Source organism: Triticum urartu, chromosome 7A (assembly GCF_056163025.1).
Source record: "Triticum urartu cultivar PI428250 chromosome 7A, HENAU_Tu73, whole genome shotgun sequence".
Classification (NCBI taxonomy): domain Eukaryota; kingdom Viridiplantae; phylum Streptophyta; class Magnoliopsida; order Poales; family Poaceae; genus Triticum; species Triticum urartu.
Window position 1 is genome coordinate 644,951,473 of NC_141879.1, and position 15,898 is coordinate 644,967,370.

Consider the following 15,898-nt stretch of genomic DNA (forward strand, 5'->3'; position numbering starts at 1 on the left):
ATTATTTTTTCTCAGGTTTTGTAACCTATAATCAGTTTTTTTATCAGGTTTTGTTTGGTCTATTATCAGTTTTTCTCGCTTATTCTCTCTAATCAGAAAAGGAGCCTGAAAATCTGCATTTACATTTGCAGATACTGAGGGAAAGTACATATCCAGAGGCACCAATTGGGAGAGGTACAACATATGCATTTCAAAGAGAACTGGAAGAGCTAGCACCAAAGAGCCCCAACTCACCTCCACAATCAAGTTCTACATGCAATTCACGGATAGTGGTACGATGCTTCTCCTGCCTTTTTATTAAAATGAACATGCTTTGTTTGGTTAACTGAATAAGGCATCTCAAAATAATTATGATGGTTTCTCATTTGGAGCTTCACTAAGAGTCTAAGATGCATTTGTTGAATAGCCGTTCTTTAAAGATAGAAGTATTAGATGCCTTGGCGATTTCTTTGTGGTGTAGATTCCTATTATCAACATATTTGCTAACCGCGAAGTTTATCTTGGTGGATATGTAAATTATTGTTCATTGAGAATGCTTCAGGTGATTTGTTGATGCAGAGTCCTAATTAAGCAAACAAACCTTACTCGTCTCCTTCTCTGTAAATCATTGTATGCAGGTTGTCGGCACATCTTTTAACCAAGTCACCTCCATTGATCCTTTTGTTGACAAGCAGCTAGACCCAAGGTTAGTCTCTGAAGATGTCTGTTCATAATTTATTTTGCCCGTCACATGTATTTCTTTGGTATGCTCATTGTATGTGCATCTGTCATACCTGTGCAGACCCAAGGTACCAAACAAAATAAGAAAGGCATCAAAACTCCTAGGAATCTTGCTAGATATGAGCATCTCTTTTGCATGACGAAGGAAATGAGCGGCTGGCTAGATCTAAATAAATCCTCATTGGATTACAAATTGTGGAGGGACCGGTCAACATTTTTAGTCTTTTACTGCATGGCTGCTAAGTATACATAGATTTAGGAAAACTACCTGCGGTAATTCCTGCTCTGGCATGCGTTTCTCTTAATTTTTTATTTATGAACTCAGACCAAGATTTATGAATTCAGACCAAGCAGTGTATGTACGATTGGTTGCAGCTAATTATTCCCACAGTATCTTATGTACGCCATGTTCCAAGCAATTTCATTGTTCTCTATGATCGGCTGCACGTACATCAACATAGTGTTTCATATGCATCATGTCCCAGGCAGTCAAATGTATTGCTTTATATGATCAATAATTTATAGGGAATGCCTAATTTCTTGCAGCGTTTCCCATGGTAGATCGGTTTGGCCCTGTTGTGCTACCTAACTGATTTTGAATCAGCCGCCGTCGCAAGACCTTCCACAGCTAGACCTTGACGGCGCCAGCCGTATGGACATCCAGGTATATGATATTTTGCTACACCAGTTTTATGCTTTCAAGTCCAGCTAAGGTTAAGCCACACAAACTTCCATTAGTACTTGAATTTTTGTTTGTAAAACTTTGGATTAACAATCTCAAACAATGCTCATACTTCTTATATTCACTTGCAATTCTAAATATATGTGTGTGTTTTCTCTATGCTGTACTACTAAACTATTTGTGTTAAACAAAACACGACATCTGCACACATGTTCTCAAATTGGATCATATTTGAAGGTTTTAAGTATCCGTCCAAATTCCAGTCATGAATCGCCTAGGAGTTAAGCATCAAGTCTCAACCCAACCCTTTTTCATGGCTTCTCTGACTAAGTGATGGTCCACCTTTTATTGATTAGTGTAATTACTGAAGTGCTTAGATTATCGGTTAGTGGAAATCATGTGGTTTTGCCTCACTTTCTTTCTCATTTTAGATCCCGCCTTAACCATACAAAGTAGTTTGACGCCTGACAAATAGGCTGAGCCTATAAATTTGACTGTGAAAAATAAACTGAGCTTATAAGTTTGACCGCTATGTTATCAACTTTCTTTCGACTACAACCATCTCTCTCCATTCTGGCCGCATTCACTTTTATTCATACAACCTGCTTCTGCGGTTGTATTGTACTACAAAGCATGAAGTTGTGTAAGTTGTACGATACCATGTATACACACATACATTTTCTTACTATGGTTAATCCAATTCCAATGTATATGTGTAGCTTTGTGCTTTGCTTCCTGTCTATCTATAGCTTATGAGTTGAGACAATTCCAAGTGTGATCAAATAGCTTGTGTATGTGCCTGTGTAGCTCAACGATCTTTCAAAATGGTTATTCATGTCTGGTTGCGTCTGGCGGGCAACGCGCGGCAAGTCGTGCCACCTATAATTGAAGCATTGTTCATGGTCAGGCTAGAACTACATAATATTGTTGCTCGAACTGCAGCCAGCAGGTGCTTTTCTTCTCCTCCTCAAGCTTCGGCAAGAATATACTACACATATATAGTAGCTGAGAAAGCATGACATGCCATAATTTGTTGTCCTTTTGTATCTTCATACACTGTATCTTCCTTTTTCATGACCCAAAAATAGCTGGGAAAGAATGACATCCATAATTAAATCGCAAAAAAAGAATGACATCCATAATTTGTTTTCCATCCTAGGCTCATTTGCCGGCCTGTTATTATTCTTTTTTGTCCTTAATAAACTGTATCCTTTCTTTAGTATTCTCCTTTGCTTATTCAGGTAACTGCTGAGGATGTTTAAAAAAGACATCACCAATAGCAGAGCACTCTATTGCTGCAATTACATGCAGGTACAAAATTGATGCCCACTTTGGGATCTCCCTTGTGGCCTTTCCTACAATCATAAGAGCTACCAAGAGACGCAATTGCTTTTAGTTATCCCCTTCAGAATACTAATTATTGATGTAATGTAGAAGGTAAAAGGGAATAAAATGATCTCTTCGAAATACTTCAGAATACATGCTTCAGAGCACTAATTATAGCTATAATGTCTCTCTTTGCTTTGCTAGAATATCTCTTGAAATTTAAGAGGAGCTTGGTACTATTTTTTCTGATGGACTTTCTTTATGAGGATCAAAAGATTTGTCTCTGATGGCTTTTCTTACAAGTTCCCAGCCATTTTGTCACCCTCCTCTCCTATCATTAAAAATAGGACAGAGTTTCGCGATCAGCGACCTGAGGCGCCACTGACAGTATTATCAGCTGCCATTCAGCGGCCAATGATGCACAATGGCACAAGTGACATCATCTTTGATTTTTTCTTCTGTTCATTGCCATAAAAAATTAGCAGGCTGCATTTGAGCTTCTAATATTCATTTGATGTTTCAACTAATGGGTTTTATACAATGTATTGTTGGAGATTGGATTGCAAAAACATGAGAAAATAACTTCTGTCTGGATGACAGCAATGTCGACCTTTTTGGAGAGAAAACTGAACCGGAGAAGGCGGCAGCTGAAGAGCATGCTGCGAAAGTGAAGGGTTCTGGCAAGAAGAAAGAATGTATGTTATCTTACATTCTTTCTATTTTGAAGATTGCCTTGAGTGTGAAAGATACTGAGCATGGACCTATGTTCTTATTAATAGCTCTTGCTGCCTGTAGTACCATATAGATAGAAAATAGCTATCATTTCTAATGAAATGATAAGATTTCTTGATCTTCAATAATGATGTGTACATAAATAGTACTAAACTCGATGCTGCCTTATGATAATCTCATGGTGATGTTGAACTCATTGCTTCTATCACATGTGAATGTTTCTTCTTACTTTTATTTTGTTATATACTGTTTGAGTAAGTATGTTAAACCTGAATTAGTACTAACTTGAGCATTACCTGCATAACCACAATGATGGGACCGACACCCTCGCGCCAAGGCGCGTTACCGATCTAGTGTTTGTGAAGAATAGGAAAATATCTGCATGTCCATGATGCACCACAAACATTAACCTAGATCCAGTTTCCAAATTGCACTCCTTCAGTATTCGCCTCCACAATTAAATAGGATGCATCAATCTGGTACAGTTGAGTAGGTGTCGTCGAAATTGGTCTTTTATCATGGAAGATAAGTGTCATATCACCATGCGCATCCATCATCTTAGGCACGACACATCTTGGGAGCTTCTATTGCAAGAACACAATAATCGAGAAGCATTAACGTGCGCGTATGGAGCGCCCTCTCACAATAGCCATGCGCGCAGCAGGAATGGCAAACAGGAAAAGGGTGCAGTCTACAATGATGCTGGTGGCCTGGCATATTTGGCTGGAGAGGAATGCAAGAACCTTCAGAGATCGCCAGCGTCAGAGTGCTGAAATCCTTGCAGCAATCAGGCAAGACATGGATTCCTGGAGGCTTGCCGGAGCCAAATGTCTGGAAACACCACTTGGTGACCCAGGCTGATCTCTGTTCAATTTTTAGGTAAATGGCGACCCCTCTAGTGGCGCCAACTCTGTAACCCCCAGCATGATCACTTGATCATGATTTTTTTTTTCCGCATGCTCCCTGCTTAATCAATGAAAAGCCAGCAGTGCTGGATCTTTAAAAAAACAATAGCCACGTCGAATTTACTGTGCCGAAGAGAAAAAGGTAAAAAACGCGTCGACCCATAGATTCTTGCTCTCGCACGCAAGCCTCCCCTCGTCGCCTCTCCTCTTACGATCTCTCTCCCCCCGCGACTCCTCGCCGCCGCCGCCACCACCCATGTGCCGTCCGATTCCGGCGAGTCCCGGCGGCGGGTGACACACCAACGACCTCCCCTGGCCCCATTCATTGGTCCCATCCGTCCAAATCCGTCGCTATAGGCCTTCTGCCCTCGCTCCTGACCCTTGGCCATGGCTAGGGTCTCGCGCGCGGCGTCACCTTCGTCGTCGGCGAGGCTCTGGCAGGTTCCGGCGGCTCGTCTCAACGCGTGGCTCCGCCTCATGGAGCGCTGCAGCGCGGACGAGAAGGTGGAGGGCGGCGGTCGCCGTGGCGAAGGAGGGGCGGCGCTGCCACAGAGGAGAGCGACGAGGGTTGCGGCGTCGCTGCAGATGATGAGGAGGAGAGCCACTGCACCACGTGATTCCACGTGATCCTCTCATCTTCAGGCTGAACATCCTCTGTAGCATCCACTGAAATTTTCTATAGTGAGTCCCCTGTTGTTTCATCTTCAGAACATCCTCTGAAATTTTACTTTGGCTGATGATGTTCTTACTCCCTTATGAGATCAACTGTACAATTGCTCTAAAATATTGCTTGACTGCTTGTTTTTATCTTAATAAAAGTATAGATTCTATTCTGGCAAACTGTCCACTGTATTTTTTGATAGTTAAATCTTCTGTATTCATTGGACAGAAGGGCTACATCATCAAACACATTAACCTACGCGTAAGGGGCGCCCTCTCGCAATAGCCACGTCAAATTTACTGTGCTGAAGGCGACAAAGTTAAAAACACGTCGACCCATCGATCATTGCTCTCGCATGCAAGCCTCCCCTCGTCTCCTTATTTCAATTGCATTTCAGTTGATGCACAATATGTGATGCTTTAGACGACACTACAGCGAACTATTTCATTTGTTATGCCCCTTATTGTATTTCAGGCTCAGACAACTAAAAGAGGAAGTTCTTGCAAAAAAGAAAACTAGAAGAGGAAGTTGCTATGGTTGGTGTGGCTGAGAAACTACGGCATAAAAGAGCAGAAGTGGCCTGAGTCTTCATGTTCTTTGCAGGTATAAGCCCTTCAGGCAAATTAAGCAGCTTTTCATGTTAGAATAGGGTGTTGCTTCATGCAACTGCGCCGCCGTTTAGTGTTTACAGATCACAAACTAAGCAAAATCTGGATGTTCTTTCGATTATAACTTTATTACTAAAGTTCTCTTATTTTAGTTTGTTGCACTGCATGATATACTGAGCATACTTCTTACTATTTGATTTAAATATATGGATAAAATGGCACCATTTGTTTTGGGGTGGGGTCAGAAGAGTTCTCAGCAGCATATGTACTTTGTGAAGTCCATATGCTGCGAACTAATGCTGCAAAAGTTATCCTTTCTCTCTAGAAGTATCTAACTTACATGGCGTGCTTGCAATGGTCATGATTTAGGATGACCTTGTGTTCAGGTTGAAGTAAATAATGTTCTCATATCATTCTTTCACAGATATTTGTGTAGTTCTCTAGCTTACAATTTATAACAAATAAACTAGGATCCTTTCTTATTTTTTTCCTCAAAGAGGCATACCCGACCGCAGTGAGGAAGGAGGGCTTCGGTCGGCTATTCGGCGGCCTCCCCTACCACTCAAGGTGAAGCCACCTCCTCCCTCTCTCTTTACTACCTTTTTTCTGCCTTTCACTGCTGACGGTCTCTCCCCTGTTCGCTCCAGTAAGAAATGATCCCTTTTCTGGGAGGGCAGCAGATCTAGAAACAAGGATTTATTTTGCAAACAAATCGATGGGCAATGCATTGTGTACAACATCGGGCAGGAAGCAGACCCATAAATTTTACGTTTTTTATTATTTTCTGTTTTAGTGAAACCTATTAGATAAATGTGAAGTTGAAATCCTGCAGCTTATGATGAATGGGGATCAGGTGTTAGTTTGGTTGTCAGATCATTTGCATGATGTCAACTTATTATATTATGCTTATTATAGGCGACGTATCAAGTATTAGGCGTAGTAGTAAAAGCAGAAGAAATAATCTCTCAGGTTACAAGAAAGTTAGTTTTTCAGGTGTGCATGCTGATGTGAGGTTTATATACAGAGTGAAAAGGAAGTGTTGATAAAATCCATTCATTCATTGGCCTGCATGCATCACCTATTCAAGTGTCACATGGGAGCTCAGCTCATTTTTGAAAGGAAATTGATCTGGTTGCACTACAATAAATAGTTAACACCTTCATTGAGGTGCCTGGCAGCGTACTGCATGAATTAGTGCAATTTTGTAAATTTACTTCTGGAATTGCCGAACAACCTCAAGGTTAGCTACACAATATATTTTTTTAGTGTAAATGTGATTAATTTCCAAACACTTCAGCAAAAAAAATCCAGCATCGAGAAAAGTGTTACCATTACTAAATTAGGCCCTTTTGGATAAATACGAACTTAGGTAGACAGACTCATATAAAGTAATGTTTTTTTATTGTTGCCCCATAGATTCTTGGTAATCAATTCAGGATGATATAATTTTATAGCTTGGCGTCAGGAATTTATAGTTCAGATTAAATTCCTGACGTATAAATGTATAAAACCATGTTATATAATTCCACAGTATTAGATGCTCAATATTGTTCTTGCCATGATGTATATTAAATGTGGTTGTGTTTTTATCCGTCCCATTTTCAGATCAGGTTCTGGTTGATGTGTAGAGCTATTTCCATCCCAACAAATGTCTCTCAGAGATCTATCTGCCTACCATGATTTGAGTGCTGAACTATTATCCGGGTTCCTTGCAGAAAAAATCAATGATATGATTGTTCATGTTAAATGGTCTTGCCTTTCTTCTTCTTATTTCACTGTACATCCTGATCTAACACTATCTGGATATAATATGTGCTTGTTGCTTGACTGGCACTTTACTTTTCTATGCGGAAGGTACATTACAGAAGATGATAGGATACTTTCAATTCTGCATTAGCATGACAATATCCATGATGTAAGCAGCTTTCATTCATAAGCATCAATCTGAATAATAATAATTCAGAAATTGTTTTGATTTTGATATGTTCCTGATGCTTGTGGTTGGTTTGCCCCCATTGTAGTGCTGACATGATCCTATCATACATCGAGTAGCTTTTGGTTGGATGGTAAACTGAGTGGACAAAAATGACCTTGTTTTTTATTTTGTCAAATGATAATTTAATGAGCTTATGATTCCTAAAATGAATAGTATGGTATTTTCATCATTAAAATCCAGGCAACTATTGAACTCCCTGGAAAGGGGTGTGTGTGTGCATTGGGGCTAGAGGCACTGCTTGGGACCCAGTTGTAAGTGGGTGGTCCATTTGTGGAGAGTTGTTGTGCCCTGTTGGATGTGTTGCTATGTGGTTGGTCGTGTGAATTTTCTATTAGACTTGCATCGTATGTGAATTAACACCGCCTTTCCCCTCATGTATAAATCTTTCTTCTAACAAAAGAAAATGATGGCACCATGACAAGGAAAAATATCTACAGCCCACAACCCAGTGACCAGTTGAGATAGGACTACTTAAGAAATGGAGTAAGGAGATTAACCTCGCCACTTCTTGATTCTCCCCTCTTTCCAGTGCCCTGTTCCCAGAACTTATCGTCTTTGCTTGTGCAGATTTTGATTATGTACGCCTACAAGGTATTTGCTGAAAATCCCAGAGGGCTGGCAGGGAAGGAGTGGTCTCTATAAGCCATGTGATTCCATTCTTCAAAAAATTAGTACCAGCAATCATAGCAAGATGATTTTGAGATTAATAAGAATCCATGAGATGAATAAAAGTATGAAGAAACACGGAATTCTGTCACAGGAGAAACTGTGGTACACCACTTCAACACGGCACAAGAGGCAGATCAGGGCATCTTCAAGGATAAGGAAACATCTGCAGACCTGAAGGTGGTTGGGAACTTGGGATGTCCTTGCTATTGGAGTGGTTCGCCGAAAATTATCGGCAGTTTGGTTGCACATTGGAGCTTATCACAAACAACACACAGGAAGGATCTCAGTGTTGTACGGGCTATGGTGGGATAGGAGGGATCCTGCACACCGGGTTGAGGTGAACGCTTATGAAGACACACTTGATGAGGAGTATGATGAAGACTTTGAAGACCAGTCAGCTGAAACTCCAGTGAATTCAGTACAGGAGGAGCCTGTCCTAGCTCGGAACCGGAACGCGCCGTAGCAGGAGGCTGAGGCATCTACAAGCTCAGCGAGGAAAGTTTAAGGTTTGTACTAAATTGTGGCAGCGCTTCTCTTATAAATAAATGATCATGTGGTGACATTCGATTCGATTTTCTTATTTTAGGAAGACGATGAGAAGACTTGAGAAATGATGATATATAGCATGCTGCTGCTGCTGCATAAGTGAAGTCCTCTCAGCGTGATTGGGAGGAAGACTGTATTGCTGATCTCCATCAGAAGACTATCCTATTTAGTACTGTCATTATTAATAAGAGGAATCATAGTTATAAGTTACTATTAAGTGTCTCTTGTGTGATCTCGAATTTGTGTGTTAAGTTTGTGCTTTATTACTGTTGCTGCAGCTGCGTCTGCAATTCTGCATCTGCTTATCTGAACCGAAGTTGTGATGCTGCCCTATATTTATTTGAAAATAAAATCTATTGTGCGTCTGTTGATCTGATATGGCAATATTCCTGTTCAGTTGGCCTTGCATTTTATTTATTTGCTACTGTAGTTTTTTTTGTGAGACATTTTCCTTAGAAAAAATATATGAAATTGTGTGTATTTTGTTTGATCGTGAGGTTATTTTAAGGTTTGCTTATGTTCTCTTTGAAGGGAGTAAATTGCAAAAAACCACCACAATTGGGGACCCTAATTCAGAAAACCACCACCTTTCGATTTTTTTTCAAATAACCACCACCATTCTGCTGACAGTTTTCAAAAAACACTGATAGGTCACTAAACACATGTTAACAACGTTTCTGGCAGATGGGGGCGATGTAAGTGATGATGTGGCACTGAAATCTCACGGTGTTTGGCCTGTACAGTAAACTGCACATGGGACCCGCACGTCAGCCTCTATACTTCCTCCTCCACAAGCGTTGACAGGGGGAAATAATCACACCTGCATCTGACCGGCGCACCACCGGATTCAGCCGCCGGCCGGCTCGCGAGTCTCTGCCTCCGTGATCTCCCTCCACCTTGTCTATCTATGCTCCTGCACGCGAGCCGCATCAGCGACCATGCCCAGGCACGGGGGCGCGAGCAGCAGCGGCGGCATCGACCAGGCACGGGGGCGCGAGCAGCCACGCAAGGGCACGAGCAAGTGCAGCGGCCACGGCTACGCACGGGGGCGCGAGCAGCAGCAGCAGCAGCAGCCGCGCACGGGGGCACGAGCTGCAGCACCGGCCGCGCCCATGCGCGCGAGCAGCAGCACCGGCCGCGCCCGGGCACGCGACCATCAGCACCGGCCACGCCCGGGCACGCGACCATCAGCACCGGCCACGCGACGGGCCGCGAGCAGCAGCACTAGCCGTGCCCGGGCACGCGACCATCAGCAGCGGCCACGCAAGGCGGCTCGAGCTACCGCCTGCTACAGAGTACGGGCACGCCGCAGCGATGGCAGGAACGCGAACTCTGCCCAGCGTCCCGACTACCCCGTGGGCGCCCTGGTCCGGCGCCGAGATCCCTCATGAGGGCCATCTCCTTCCCCCTTATTTCGCCGTTGCCCGCGACCTCCCGAGCACCATGGCCGAGAGCACGAGCTCTTGGTCCGCCCCGCGCCCCGACTACCCCATGAGCGCCTGGTCCGGCGCCGCCTCTCTGCCTGCGGCCGCGCTACCTCGCACTCAAGTCACTCGCAGCCCATTCCTACACTGCCACTGGCGAGCTAGGCAGCCGACGGGATGCCCTCTAGGTGTTTGAGGAAATTACTCAACAGGACCTAACGTCCGTCTCCTCACTCTGTTTGGCATATGCCAGGTTGACCTGACAATAAGATCTACCCGTCAGATTCGTTGTCAAACGGCTCTAATCAATCGATCGGTGTTTTCTGAAAACTGTCAGCACAATCGTGGCGGTTATTTGAAAAAAAATCGAAAGGTGGTGGTTTTTTGAATTAGGGTCCCCAATTGTGATGGTTTTTTGCAATTTACTCCTTTGAAGGTTTGCTTATGTTCTCTTTGATCCTTCCCGAATGCGAATAAGAAAAGAAAGTTGAAACATGTTCACTAATATGTGTGCTTTGCAGGCTTTGTTTCCATGTAGGGATGTATTTGAGTGTACACTTACCTGACTTTATATAGTGTGTCATCTTTTGTTTATGGCTAGAACTGCTGTATCAAATGTGCAAATGGCACCAATATCATACAGTGGGCCATGCCTTATAGCTATTGCTGTCATTTCCCCTCCTGAAATCATCCTTTTCCTATATGTAGGAGGTTCAGTAAGGTTGCTCACCAATGAGCTGGGAGTATTTTTGTCCTGAGTACTTGCATGATTGAAGAAGAAATCAGGTATTCCTAAATGTGCTATTGCAGATCAAAGGTGAACTCAAACGATTTTCTTACTTCAATCTCACGTGAGGACTCTTGTTCACTAAAATTCATTTTTATGTAATTATTTTATTGATCCATGACATCGGCCATCCTCTGTTTCCCTTCCGCTCCTCTCGTCGATGACCATGAGTAGGCAAAGGAGATGAAGCGCACGCGCAGTGCCAACGCCGCCGCCGCCGCCGCCGGATTTTCTCTCGAGTCAGGGGAGGTGTTTGGGGGATCGACTAGGAAGGATCGAACGGCAGCTGGAGAAGACCTGCACAAGGGTGCCACCAGTCATTATGTTCTAGACCAAATAGATCGTAATGCGATCGAGTTGGAGAGGTGGATTCAGACAACAGATTCCTTCACAAATTCAAAGGCAGAACTCAAAAAAGAAAGGGCAAGGAAATGAAGGACGCAGGACTACTAGAGGCAAAGACAGACAGACGCGGCCGGAGCACTATGACGGCTTTGATGGGCGTGGAGGAGTGCACGAAGACGCTGCGGAGCACCGCTGAGGAGCTTGTCAGCAGGAGTAGCTGCTCCCGCTGCTGCATCACAACCGCATCCTGATCTGCTTCGACAGGTTCGAGCCCTCCGTCACCGGCCGTGTGCACATCTAGAAGGTCAATAATAATTCTCCGACTCTTAACTTCCCAGCCGCCAAGTTGCTCTTGCACCACATGCTCTTGCCGCAAATTCCTAGGATTGTATGTACGTTGTATGTTTCAGAATGACTGACACACGTCCTCGCCTTCTCCTCTTTTGTTTCTACCGAATTCTAAGGGTGTTGGAAAGGTGATCAGTGTGAACAAGATGGTCAGGGCCGGATGCAAAGTGAAGATCCTAATAGTGGACTAGAGGCCTGGGCTGAAGGACTCCGCAAGATCAAGGAGCGGCTGGACCACGACAAGGACGTCGGCGGTGGCTTCTCCGCCATGTGGGATTATTGTTTGACCTTTCACAGTTACTTCAGGTGTCCATAACATCAAGCATAATTTTGGTGCTTCTTAACCTTTTGCATTCTATTCTAATCCTATGACAGAAGTTTTCTTAATACTTTTAGTTATGAATTTTGTTTCGTGATCTTCTTCCTGATTCGATGTGATTAGCATAATACTAAATTTGTTGGCTACTAATTGATACTTCTGTGTGATACCTTTAGTGTGTGCTGACCGGATTAATCTAAAGTACCAAGATTTGCTTGTTCATTATTTTCATTCAAGCTAATCGAATGTTCATTATTTTGTGTCAATACTGTACAATAGAGAGCTGTCCATGACATGTATGGGAGCAAGGGAACCGGAGGTACTAGATGTAGGCACTAATTGTATTTAGAGTTCGGCTGCAACAATCAAATCTTTTAGGATGGTACTAATTAATGTCTTGATTATTTTTTATTCCAGTCAACATCAGGTACAACCTTGACTAGGAGATACCATGAACATATCTTAGTCAAATAATTTATGAGCGACTTGTACTGTTTACTTGATCTTTGGTTCAGAAAATAGAATCTAGCTTCAGTCAAGTTAACCATCAATTTGTTTCAGGGTTAGTATCTATAATTATCCCATGTTAAAAGAAAATTGGTACTATGAATTAAGTGACACCATGAAATAATCTGGATCAATATAAGAAAGAAGAATTACAAGTTTGTTAAAGAATGGGGGATTAGAAGTACAAAAGTAGTAAATCAATGATGGCTTGCTCATGTTGGTTATAATGTAATCGATTCCATTGTGTGAGACAACAACCAAGAGCAGTTTATTTTATCATTCTAAAATAGTATCACTTACACCAAACGTCATTTTAGTAGCATGTTCATGTCAGAATCTAAGAGTGTTAGGAACATAGGGAGGAGATGGCAATTATGGACATTGGAGAGGAATAAATTTGATCACATATTCTATATAGGGTCTTTTGTAGATGCATGTTAGCTGCAGAAGCACATCCTTGTATGACGAAAATTCTCTTAGTACCAACATGAATATGATAGTTCGGTGCAAGACGGTGTTGATCGACGGTGGTGGTCGTGGTCGAGGCAGCGGGAGGCGACTGCGATGACTGATATGGTTACCAGCATATAAAAGGTAAGCGACGCCGCTGTTGGGTCTCTCTCGTCTCCTCCTGATATGGTTCATGCACTATTTGGTGCTTGCCTTGTTTGCTTGTCATGGAAATTTGTTTGTTGGATAGACAAAATAATGTGTACATGTCATCGTAATAATCATGGGTATGTATTTGTATAAACTGTCAACTGCAAATGGTTTGGTTCCTTTGAAAAGGACTGAAAATATCTTGCTAGATAGTAAGGTGGACTATCAATGTTTTCAATTAGATGGGCATATTTATCTGATGGAGATCAATGACATCAAGGACACACAGGCAGCTGCGAAGCATCTCATGGATCAGCCGGTGAACAGAAGGAGCAAAGACGGCATTTCCTGCATCGTCGTAAACATCCGTTGCTAGCAGAGGCTTCAACCTGTGAATAGGAGGTGCAAAGATGAATCTCCTCCGTCATCATAAACTTCCAAAATTTGTAGTGGAACTTTTTACTAACATGTCATGCTTATGTGTTACCAAGATTGCAAAAAAACAATTGAAATGGGGACTGCCAACCTGGCACCGCCCCAACTTTTTCTCAGGAGGCGCCACAAGGTGGCGCCCCAACCCCTAGTAACATAGTAAGCACCGGAAATCCGTTGATGCTCCCGGGAGTGCGCGCTCCTGGATGTGAAAAAAACATTTCAAAGTGTGAAAAAATTCCAAACAAAAATTTGGCGCATACATCTCGATATTATATGTGTGCACGTCAAGTTTCGGATAAAACAGTCATTTTTAGTGGCTTGTGTAAAAAAGCCAAAATGATGTCTTGTGAAAAGCATTTTTAACACCGGATTTTGTCTTTTTCACGCGCGACATATATGAGTTGTCGGTTTTTCACGAAACGACTTTGTGAGCATGTACAATATCGAGATGTGCGCGCCAAGTTTTTGTTTAGATTTTTTTGACATTTTAAAATATGTTTAAAACACATTTTAAAAATCAAGAGCGCTCCCATGTGCCAAAACGCCACTCTCGCTACTATTTTTAATTCACAAAGAATGTATGAAAAATATGAAACTGAATACAATTCTTACCATGTATTTGTTCTGAATGTTGGCCTTGTTCAAGGCATGCACTAGTGGCATGTATGGTGCATCATTTCGTCTGGCATTATAAGTGTCCTTAAGACATTCAATATCATCAACAAAGGAGAAGAGGTACATTTTATCCTCCCAGGTAAGTGCGGTCTCGATAGTATAGTAAGTGTTGTATACAATCTTCCAAGTTGTTCGGTTCTCAGAAGTAAGCTGTCCAATAATATGTAAGCAAGATTAGTTAGTTATAAATGATAATGTATTTTGACTGATATACAAGTTAATTACCAGGTATGTTTAAGAGACATACACGGAGGAAGGATTGAAATGTTGTCCAAATCCACACAGATGTCAAGATCAGAATCAGAATATTTGCTAATATCAAAGTGGAGTACATCCCTTCCTCAAATTTGTAAGCTTTGGCAGATGCCCTCCAATTAGAACACTCAAAATAAGTACACTCTTTTTCGTTATGAATCGTAGACTTGAAATAAAAAATCCCTCTTTAGTCTTGAGGTAGGCAATGGTCCTAGTTTCCTAATCCATGGAGACCTTCAACTTTTTTAAGAAGTCAGGCCTTGCAAGATATGGGATGCAGTAAAGTCGTAATAAAGAAAGAACAAAAATTACCATTATTAAGAAAAAATCCTTAATACATGCTTATGAATAAATTATGTGCAATAATTCTTAAAACATATATACCGTCATCCATTTGTTTCCCTGCAAAAGCGTGAGGTAAAAGCAATTGGTGTGCAATCCAACATTGGCGCACAAACCCCTCGTGTCGAAATAGTTGGGGCACTCTGTTTGTTGCGTTGAAATTGACAAATAAGAATAACAAATTACGAGTCGACAAAAAAATCGACATGGCCTTTTCTAAAACGTTGACATATTGAGTGTCGGAATTTGACGAAACGGAAATGGATCAAGGTTTCGTCAAAATGTTGGCACTCATTTTCAATCTCTGGAAATTTTGAAGACATGCACATCCTCGATGGACATTCTGACTAACATTTGTCACCTAGTAGTTGTTGTGTAAAGCCTAAACAACAAGCTATAGGGCAGACACAACATACTATGTAAATGTTAAACACTTGTATGATAGTATTACATTTTGTTGCTACAAGGGTACATGGCATGGAATACCTATAGGCTCACCTACCAGAATATCATTTAGCAAAATTGGTTAAAAATCATGCTACTACTATCTTTAAAACATAATCATGCAAAAGATGAAAAATATGGGTCAAGGATGGTCATGCGCTACTTGCGTGTAGCTGATGTAGTTGAAGGTATGTTCCTCGTCTACTCTTCTTATCAATGTTATAATCTGATGATAAAAAGAATAATCCTAATAAACACCAACTTCAAATAAAATCCAATAAAAGATGAAAAAGAACAATATCCAATATTATTGTTAGAAAAATACTAAGGACATGTTCGTAATTAGGTTTGAGGCATGGCTAACTTGGTTGAATTCCCAATCGGAGTGAACAAAGTTTTAGGTACGGTGTGCCAAGAATAATCATCAAATAAGTTCAAAACTAAAATGAATCAAAGTGGTAGGGTTTTGAGAGACTTTTTAAGTCATGGATAAGAAGATGCTTCAGTTCCCACTTGGATTTGAACCTATACGAGAGATATGCCAAACAACTAATTCACAAAACCTTGGATTT

At 41.8% G+C, this 15,898-nt stretch overlaps 4 long non-coding RNA genes across 8 annotated transcripts; all 4 read left to right on the forward strand.

The window, feature by feature from the left end:
• Positions 1-183: 183 nt before the first annotated feature.
• Positions 184-848, forward strand: LOC125518325 (uncharacterized). Its single transcript, XR_007287956.2, has 3 exons — positions 184-272; positions 618-685; positions 782-848. It is a non-coding gene; the product is annotated as an uncharacterized LOC125518325 (long non-coding RNA).
• Positions 849-1,272: 424 nt separating this feature from the next.
• LOC125522852 (uncharacterized) lies at positions 1,273-2,454 on the forward strand. Its single transcript, XR_007289995.2, has 2 exons — positions 1,273-1,384; positions 2,210-2,454. It is a non-coding gene; the product is annotated as an uncharacterized LOC125522852 (long non-coding RNA).
• Positions 2,455-4,537: 2,083 nt separating this feature from the next.
• LOC125524764 (uncharacterized) lies at positions 4,538-9,221 on the forward strand. 5 transcript variants are annotated; one of them, XR_015611647.1, is made up of 7 exons: positions 4,538-5,046; positions 5,255-5,383; positions 5,501-5,629; positions 6,132-6,201; positions 8,031-8,113; positions 8,198-8,805; positions 8,886-9,221. It is a non-coding gene; the product is annotated as an uncharacterized LOC125524764 (long non-coding RNA). The 5 variants fall into 5 exon arrangements; XR_007290946.2 differs by having other exon boundaries at positions 5,255-5,629; positions 6,105-6,201; XR_007290947.2 differs by having other exon boundaries at positions 5,255-5,629.
• Positions 9,222-9,584: 363 nt separating this feature from the next.
• On the forward strand, positions 9,585-13,660 carry LOC147960999 (uncharacterized). The gene is made up of 3 exons (XR_015610665.1): positions 9,585-11,120; positions 11,228-11,705; positions 11,866-13,660. It is a non-coding gene; the product is annotated as an uncharacterized LOC147960999 (long non-coding RNA).
• The last annotated feature ends 2,238 nt before the right edge of the window (positions 13,661-15,898 follow it).